We start from the raw sequence: 285 nt of genomic DNA, 5'->3' as shown, positions 1-285 counted from the left end.
CAGCAGCAGCAGCAGCAGCAGCAGCAGCAGCAGCAGCAGCAGCAGCAACAGCAGCAGCAGCAGCAGCTAAGAAGAATAATAATAAGGAGACAGAAAGTTTTTGCATGCACCTTCTGCAGCCCCTCGTCCTGGGATCGGATCCCGCCGCCGGCGTTTTTATATATTTTGTTTGGGTGTATATACGCGGGCCTTGTTATTTATTTTAATATGTACAGCTTTTGTTTGTTATATTAATATATTTATATATATATTTATATATATATTATATATATTATATATATATTA

The sequence above is a fragment of the Eimeria mitis genome, genomic scaffold, assembly GCF_000499745.2.
Source record: "Eimeria mitis Houghton genomic scaffold, Emh_scaff3232, whole genome shotgun sequence".
Classification (NCBI taxonomy): domain Eukaryota; phylum Apicomplexa; class Conoidasida; order Eucoccidiorida; family Eimeriidae; genus Eimeria; species Eimeria mitis.
Note: the sequence above shows the minus strand (reverse complement) of the source record.